The 9,283-nt window shown below is 34.9% G+C and overlaps 1 long non-coding RNA gene across 1 annotated transcript; it reads right to left on the reverse strand.

Annotated features, from left to right (window-relative positions):
- Window positions 1-751: 751 nt before the first annotated feature.
- On the reverse strand, window positions 752-8,400 carry LOC136028839 (uncharacterized). Its single transcript, XR_010617886.1, has 2 exons — window positions 8,142-8,400; window positions 752-1,064 (listed from the first exon to the last, which is right to left on the reverse strand). It is a non-coding gene; the product is annotated as an uncharacterized LOC136028839 (long non-coding RNA).
- Window positions 8,401-9,283: the final 883 nt, after the last annotated feature.

Here is a 9,283-nt window from a genome sequence, read left to right on the forward strand (position 1 = left end):
AGAAAACATGATACCCGATAAAATTTTGATTTTTTGATATGCAAAACAGTTCAAGTCTTACCATTTAAAACTTTATTTTTTTAAACCCACGTCAAGAATTTAACTTTAACCCAATATACGTTTTTACCCATGTTTGGAGGGCTGGTGAACTATCTGAAAATCAGATATTTCTGATATTCATTTTCGATATCAACTGTTTGATTTTTTTGTGAAAATCAAATTTTCTATCCATGTCTAGGATTTTTGCTTGAGGGAGAAAAGAGGGGGGAGGGTACAATATTTTTACAAAATTGGGGTGCAATTGGGCTGAGTTCAAACCCGTTGACCCCCACTCTGAAATGGTGTTACCCAGCAGTATCATGTTTTCATTATCAGGTAGTTTTACTGCTTTTTATATCCTTGACCGAGGCTCATTGGCAATATATATTTTTGACCGAGTGAGGAAAATTGTGGGTAAAAATATAACTTTAAAATATAAACAAATTCCAAAGTAATAAATTTTCATGTGTAAATGGGCATAAAGGCCCCGAAGAAGAAGGAGCTGTGGTACTCGAAATATCAAAATTCAATCCATTCGAGTATTTATTTTTCCCTCTTTGCAATTCACTGTACCGTAAACTTGATAAAATTAGAACTTTTTATTTAAAACCAGCCCAAATTTTGGCTTTCGGTTTTTTTTTTTTTTCAATATTTTATTTTGCTTATTATTCCCTAAGAAGATATACCTGGTGTTGGTATTAAAGTCATTGAATTAATGCTAAACAAAATTTATTTACATTCAAATCATTTATCAAGTCAAAACTATTAATTACCAAAATTCAAAACAAATGAAGACGCGACCACTTCAATTACTTATTCGACAAAGAGATCAACGCATATAAACTCCTCTAATACAAAGAAAATGACTTCCATTAATTACTGCTGCTTGCAATTATCTGGCATGTCCTCATCACCAAGCTTCCGAGTAGTTGACCTCGTAACCCTTCCTATCACAGGGGGTTGAACTTTCCCTGGCTTTTCAGATTTGGGCTCAGGCAAACGACCAGCCGAAGAAGCCGAAGTTCCTGGAAACCAAATATTTGAAGTTTGACATTCTAAAATACTAATTTTTTTTTTTTTGCTTCCAAGTCTGCGGCATCATTTTTAATGCTGATTTTCTTCGTGCTTAATCAAAGCTCGATTGACCGATTGATTCATTTTGTTTGTGTTCACGATTTCAGGATAAGTTTAAATGACCCTGATTCAACGAAACTTTCATTTATTTCTCCAAATAAATGAAACTGTATATCTATATAAAAACAAGAATCTATAGAATAAAGCAGTCTATATAGATATTAAATATAAAAAAACAAGTTTTTTAAATGAAAGTAAGGAGCAACATTAAAACTTAAAACGAACAGAAATTACTCCGTATATGAAAGGGGCTTTTCCTCCTAAACGCCTCGCTCTTTACGCTAAAGTTTGACTATCTCTTAACTCTATTTTTAAAACAATAAGAAACCTGGCAAAAAAGGCGAAATTCAACATTTTTGTAGATAGGAGCATGAAACTTCTACAGGAAGGTTCTCTGATACGCTGAATCTGATGGTGTGATTTTCGTCAAGATTGTATGACTTTTAGGGGGTGTTTCCCCCTATTTTCTAAAATGAGACAAATTTTCTTAAGACTAATCTTGATGAAACTTATATATTTCAAATCAGTATTAAATTAGGATTCTTTTGATGTAACTATTGGTATCAAAATTCCATTTTTTAGAATATCGTTTACTATTGAGCCGGGTCGCTCTTTACTACAGTTCGTTATCACGAACTGTTTGATTAAGAATATATAGAATAAAAAGTCCGCTTAAAAAGAATTTGCGTCTTAAAATCAGGCTTTTATATGTTTCTATATTGAAATATAACTCTAAACATTAATTTTTCTTTTTTGATTTACAATACATAGAAACTTTATAGTAATGTGTCTGAAAATATTAAAAGTTAATATTTTTTTTACCTATTTTGTAGAAAACTTGATTTGGAAAAGAATGAACTGAAATTGCAAAATCTATGTTTAATTGCACTGAGAACAAAAGGGTGTAACTCATTCTTCTACAGAAATGAGGAAGAAAGTGAGGAACTCCATTGGTGCACCTTAATCTACTGGTAACACTTGCCGAGGCCAGTGGGGACTACTCTTCTATCAGAACCTCCTACTCGTATGACTTTACGCTCCATATTACGCTCCATATCCTCAACTGAAGCCTTATGGAATGAAAGTTTCGAGAATATTTTGAATTTAAAAGATGAAGCAGAGTTACAAAACCTACACATCGCCTCACTCTTATCAAAAGGATATACCTCATACTTCAAAGAAATTGAGTTAAAAGTAAAGGATTCCATTAGTGCATCTTTGTCGACTGTTTGCATTTGCTCAACGAAAAAAGTACAGTGCCTCTAGATCAAAGATCACCAAATAATATTCTACATCATATATATAAAATGAAAACTCGTTATACAGCTACATTATATACATATATATATATATATATATATATATATATATATATATATATATATATATATATATATATATATATATATATATATATATATATATATATATATATATATATATATATATATATATATATATATATATATATATATATATATATATATATATATATATATATATATATATATATATATATATATTATATATATATATAATCATGAACAGAAAACTGATCAAGTATCCATCATTAATATCTTATCTTAATAATAATAAAAAAAATTGAAAATATAAGATATGCACTTTCCATTTATACAGAGTAATATAGACCGGCAATAAATATTAGAAAACAATTTTCCAGTGAAATAAACTTTTAATAGAGTGAATATAAGATGTAAAACCTAAATATCTTATGCTAGAGGTTATAGACACACACCTCTTAGAATTAGCTAGAATTAGGGCTGGTAGAACATAGATAGTGGTTACAAATCTAAAGGTTTCGAAAATGATTGTTGTTCAGTCTGCACCCTTCTCCTCCTCCTGTACCCCAATCCCTGTGGCCCTGGCAACATTTATGGTCTTTGTTTCTTTTTTAGAAGCACTAAAGTCAAATAAGTGCTATAGACACACTCTTCCAGCTAAAACTATTAGTTCATTCCATTCTTCTAAGCCCCCCTTCCCGCCCCTGCATACTGGATACAATAAATACTGCCCCCCCCCCGGGCTGGAATAGCATAGTTTACAGATCTAAAGGTTTCAAAAGTGGTTGTTTTTCAATCTGCAGTGTTCTCACCCCCACCCCTCCCCCGAATCCTGGCTACATTGTAGTTTCATACAAACACTAAAATAAAATAAGTGTTATCGACGCATTCTTCCAGCCTAAACTATTTATTCAGTCTGAACCCTTTTCAGCCTGGGATATATATACTACCAGGAGTAGTATTAATATATCGCCTTTTGGCCAGTAGAAGATCCCTCTCATACAGTCCTAGAAGTTTCAACTTAATACAATTAGCCATTGCTAGGACACTGCTGATATGTCCTTTTGATAACCTGTATATTCATATACTTCTTGAAAGTTTCATCTCAATGCTCTTAGCAGTACAAGTAGTTGCAACATAAGCAATAGTAGTAGTAGTACATGTAGCGGTAGTGTGCATATATTGCCTTTTGGTAAGATAATCTTCCCTTTTAAGTATTCTCGTAAAGTTGCAACTTAATTCCCAAATCAAATCTTGAGATATGCTATTTTGACAATGTCCATTCATTTAGCGTCTTTTGATTTAGTTCAAATCTCCCCATAATACTGTAAATGGAGTAGCGTAGTAGTAGTATTGGTGGTAGTTGTAGTACTATTGGCAGCATGTAAATATTGCCTTTTTATCACCTCCCTTATCATTTCCTGAACTTTCCAAATTAATATACTCAGTTATTCTTGTATTGCACCCTTTTGACAATCCGTATAAACATAACGGGTTTTGATTTAGTTCAATTCTCCCCTCAATATTCTCTGAAAGGCTCACCTGAAAATTTTCGTCTTCTTGGAAAGTAAAATTCTAACCTGCATACCTTTATCAATAACATATACAATGTGTAAAAAATGAATGATTTGCCTAACTTACAGCACTTGTCCTGAGGACTGTGGGGAGGTTGGCATCCTCAAAGACATAATTACTAGACCTTTCAACAAGGCTGAACATGACATCTCTCTTAAAATTTCGATCAGAAATGTTTTAGGGAATGATAGGCTTATGGGGGAGGGTTGATTGCCCTCGATTTACGTTTGACTCTTAAAAAAGAGCACTAAAACTTCCAACTTCCAATCAAATGAGCTCCATCCGATCCAAAATTTATACAACTACCAGTTCCATAAGCATTTGTAGAAAATGCGACGCATATTGGGGCGACTACCCCCGATCACTTTGAATCTTAAAAAGTGAACTAGAACATCTGATTTTCAATCCAATAAGCCCCTCCGGAGTTTATACGACCACCCTTTCCATAAGAAACCTCATATACCCTAGGGGCATAACTTACAACACTTGCGCTAAGGGCTATGGGGGGGGGGGAGTCGTCCTCAAAGACATAATTTCTAGACCTTTCAACTACGCTGAACAAAATGACTATCTCAAATTTTGATTAGATGTGTTTTGGGAATTGACAGGCTTGGAGGGAGGCGGGGGGGGGGCTTGTTGCCCTCTAATCACTTTTGACTGCATAAAAAGACGCTTTCAATTTCAAATCGAATGAGCCTTTTTTGAAGTTTCTACGACAACAAATGGTAATCTCAAATTTTTATCAGATGCATTTCGGGAAAATACGAGGTGTTGGAGGGGGGAGGGTGGGGTATACGGCCTCCGATCACTTTGAATCTAGGGTACTAGAGCTTCTGATTACCAATTCAATGAGCCCCCTCCGAAGATCATAAAACAACCCTTTCTATAAACCATTTATATACCCCTAGGGCATAACTTACAACCCTTGCTCTGAGGACTTTGAGGGGTTGTCATCCTCAAAGACATAATTTCCAGACCTTTTAGCACCGCGGAACAAAATAGCTGTCTCAAAATTTTGATTGGATGGGTTTGGGGAAATGGTGGGCGTGGGAGGGGGGCTAGCTGTCCTCCAATCTCTTTTGACGGTTAAAAGAGGCACTAGCCCCTTGAATTTCAAATCGAATAAGTTTTTCGAAGTTTCAACAACAACAAATCGCCATCTCAAAATTTCTATCCGTGTACTTCGCAGAAATAAAAGGTGTGTGTGGAGGGGGGGGGGTACCCACCCTTTTATAACTCTGAATCTTAAAAAGGGCACTAGAACTTCTCACTACCCACCCAAAGGCCCCCTCCTTTCTATATAAACTTTACGTGCCCCCGGGGCATAACTTACAATCCTTGCCCTGAGAGCTGTGGGGGTGGGGGGGCTGTCATCCTTTAAGACATATTTTCAGGACCTTTCAACTACGTTGAAACAAATGGTTATCTCAAAATTTTGATTGGACGTGTTTGAGGATACGGTGGGCATGGGAGGGGGTTAGTTGCCCTCCCTCCAATCATTTTCGACTATCAAAAAGCACAGTAGCCCTTTCAATTTCCAATCGACTAAGCCCTTTTCAAAGTTTCTACGACAGCTCCTTCGATACAAAGTGCCCTGGTTTAAACAAGCAAACAAACAAAATATAAATAAATATTACATTCTAACCAAATCGCTCTTTAATTAAACAGCGCTACTGCGCTGCCTATCATATGATTCAAAATTAGCTAAAATCACTACCAGTTGCACAGCCTATTCAGGGCTTGGCTTATTTTTGCTTTTTGCAAAAAAAAAAAAATCGACACATTTCGCAAGCAAACCCAACATTTAGAAAAAAACTCGGTATAACATTTATCATCCGTTCGATCAATCAATCATTCGACTTAACTGCATTGCCTTACCACTTAACTGCATTCGCCTTACCACTTGCCTCACCACTACGAGAAAACAAGCCTTGCTTCAACAATATCGGGCTCAAGCAGAAGCGAAATGCAAGATTAGTCGTTATGTCAGAAACAGAAAAAGAACAACTTCACAGAGGTACCCGATTTATTTTCGCAAATTAAAAACAGTGTAATTAATAGAAAATTATTATTTATATTCTTCACTTGGGAAGAAGGATACCCCCGTCCCCCAGTGGCCCATGCAAAGAGAAAGAATTATGAGAACAATCTAAAAAAAAACTTATCAATTGAAAATGACGTTGCTTCAATGACACTAAAGCTTTTGTCATCATTCAAGAAGGATACACCAAGACCAGTCGTTGAGGTATCTTCTGCTTAACATATATGTTAAGCAGAAGATATATATATGTTTAATCTTCTGCTATAACTGCTTAAGATATATTTTGAATATACATTGGACTGAGAGAATAAGAAATGATGAGATTTATACCATAACAAATCATACCCCCATCCTTGATACCATTAGAAAGCGACGATGGATGTATTGGGGGCACATGGTGCGAATGGGTGATGGAAGGCTACCTCATGACATATGGTGTTGGATACCCCCCGGCCTCCGCAAGTCAGGGAGACCCAAAATGACAGTTGGCAGGATGTTAGAGAAGGAGGCGAAGCTGGCGAGGTCTTCGATGGAGGAGCTTTGGTCGAAGGCTCAGGACAAGTCGTCGTGGCGAACCACTGTTGCTGCCTTATGCGCCCTCAGGCGTGGGAGGACCTAAGTCTAAGTAAGTAAGTCTACTTTCCCTTTCATGAATAGGCCAAGAGGTCTTCTAGCAGGGGTTGATGAAAGAGTACCCATGCTCCTTTCATTACAAATACCATCATCTTTGCCTTTGATTTCTTGCAGCGACTAATATGTAACGGATAAAGACTAGTTAAGAAATAATAGTATAATTGTAAAATATACTGAATATAACTTTATAAATTATAATGTTATAAATTAATTATAATGCAAAAATACAAACTTTTAAAATAGGACAAGTAAGAGCTACTCTACTATAGCCGTGACGACTACTCATAGTTCAGAATACTGTTGTTCAACCTTTTTGGTGTCGTGAGAGTATTAAATTTCTTATGTAATTAAGGTTGGTGTCAACTTTTGCTAGAAATTAAATTTTAAAAAAAAGTTAAAACGTTTTTTGAACTAAAAGCAAGAAGCGACATTAAAACTCAAAACGAACAGAAATTATTCTGTATATGAAAGGGGCTGTCCCCTCCTTAACGCCTCGCTCTTTAAGCTAAAGTTTTTATTGTTTTAAAATGTAAAGTTGTGAGAATGAGTCTAACTTTAGCGTAAAGAGCGGGGCGTTGAGGAGGGGACAGCCCCTTTCATACACGGAATAATTTCTGTTCGTTTTAAGTTTTAATGTCACTTCTTGAAGAATCATCAAGATTCTATGACTTCTAGGGAGTGTTTCCCCCTTTTTTCTCAGATAACACACATTTCCTCAGGATCGTAACTTCTGATGGGTAAGACTAAAATTGATGAAACTTATATATTTAAAATTAGCATAAAAATCTAATTCTTTTGATGTATATATTGGTATCAAAATACCGTTTTTTAGAGTTTCAGTTACTATTTAGAAGGGGTTACCACGAACTGATAATAGAAAAGACCAGATAGAAAGATAGTTCGTTTTTCCCGGCTTAAGTGTCTGATTGCTCGAATTTTACCAGATTTTGTGATAATTTATATCTGTTTCTAAGAGTATTTTAATTTCGGTCAGCTAAAATTTATAATTACACTTATAATATATACATAACGCTTATAATATAATTATTATAAATTGATAGCTCGTCAAAGTGGTTAAGCTACGCGACGGTGGCTTAAATTAATCAAGACTTATCCCTCTTACTCCCCTCTTAAAGGCTTTTTCATTGGCCTAATCCCGAAAAATTATCAAATTACAATATTGGCCTAATTATTAATGCCAAAATTACCTCATTGGCCTAATTCCAAAAAATTACCAAATTATCTCATTGGCCTAATTATTAATGCCAAAATTACTTAAATGGTCTAATCCCACAAATTACCAAATTTTTTGGAGTGCTTTTTGAAAAAGCAGAGAAAGTCCGTTAAAAGGCGTTTATAAAATACATTAACACTAGAAATATGAGTGAGTAAAGTAAGTAAGTAAGACGGCACTATACCCTTAAGATCCAAACCGGCGGTGCTGATCTCCGTTTCGTCGTCCTTCAGTCAGGAAGTGCAATGAGGGTTGGGGGTCAACCATCCTGTGCTTTCGCACACCCTTTCTGCCGACCTTCCCAGATTTCTCCAGGCACCCATTTAGAGCTGGGTACCTCCAAATATATGAGTAGCACTTTTTAGTTTCATTTTTATTCATTCACAAGTTTTGGTGATTGTTTTCTAATGTGCCAACACCTCCCGAAATAAATTTTAGCAAATTTTTTCTGGCTTCCTCAGTTTGATGCTGGTAAAAAATTTGTAGACACTAATAATAAAAAATACGACTTGATTTTTTTTCTTTCTTTTTTCATTTCATCCAAACAGTTGAGTAGCTTGCCTTTATCAAACCAATCTCATCGTTTGCATACAAGCTTCGATACCGATAAAAGATACTTACGAAAAAAAAATTGCGGTAAAACACACAACAGAAGGCATAAGTGAAAATTATGCTCTTTAATTGGGCACAACTCAAATATATATTATAGTCTTTCCGTGAACTCAATTCCCAATTTCTAACATTAACATGTATTAATAAAGTCATATATTGATAAAAATCCAATAAATTTTAGCTATCAAAAACTAAAACGTTTATAGTGGTTTCATCGCTAATTAGTGCTGATTTTGTTTTTAACTTACATCATTTTTAGAGCTAAGGAAGAAATTCTTTCACAGCTTTCATATCCACAATAGATTCCAACTTCTACCTGGGGTGTCATTTGGCAGGGTGAGGGGAACAGGGTTGACAGTTGCCCTCCCCCCCTCTGTTTGTTAAATTACAATGTTTTGACTATTTTCATTGAAAAATTGAAAAAAAAATGTTCCTCTAGATATCGAAAAATAAATTCTCTTCCCCATTTTTTTTAATTGGCGCCACTGACCTTTACTCCAAAATTTAAATAAAAGGAAAAAAATTATCTATGAAAAAGGAGGGCTATTAACTTCCAATCAATTAAAACCAAAATTAAATACAATTTTTCATCTTTTCAGTCTAATAAATTTCTTTAAAAAGCAAGCCTCGTAATAAAAATATTAAAAAAAATTAAAAAGCCAATAGAAAACTCCTCCATAAATTGAAGAGCCAACGGGTCATGATAATCATTTG

This window comes from Artemia franciscana, chromosome 7, assembly GCF_032884065.1.
Source record: "Artemia franciscana chromosome 7, ASM3288406v1, whole genome shotgun sequence".
Classification (NCBI taxonomy): Eukaryota; Metazoa; Arthropoda; class Branchiopoda; order Anostraca; family Artemiidae; genus Artemia; species Artemia franciscana.